This window comes from Gadus macrocephalus, chromosome 15, assembly GCF_031168955.1.
Source record: "Gadus macrocephalus chromosome 15, ASM3116895v1".
Classification (NCBI taxonomy): domain Eukaryota; kingdom Metazoa; phylum Chordata; class Actinopteri; order Gadiformes; family Gadidae; genus Gadus; species Gadus macrocephalus.
In genome coordinates, this window is record NC_082396.1 from 11,258,106 (window position 1) to 11,258,376 (window position 271).

Genomic DNA, 271 nt, shown 5'->3' on the forward strand with positions numbered 1-271 from the left:
CAGGAACATGTGTTCTTATTATTGAGTTGTGAGAATATAGGTTGTTATATCAATAGAATAAATATTATTTGGTTTACGCAAACATGGTTTAAGGCGTCACGCCGCAGAAAGAGACGCCTTTCGTTAGTCCTAGTGTATAGGCCTACCGACAATGAGTCCAACTGCCCTCGTGCAGGTCTACTTTGGCCATCTGTCTGCACTCATAACGTGTACTTTCCAGTCCAACACGTCCCTTAGTGGTTCTCGTGGTTAATCCAGATCGGCGCTCAAG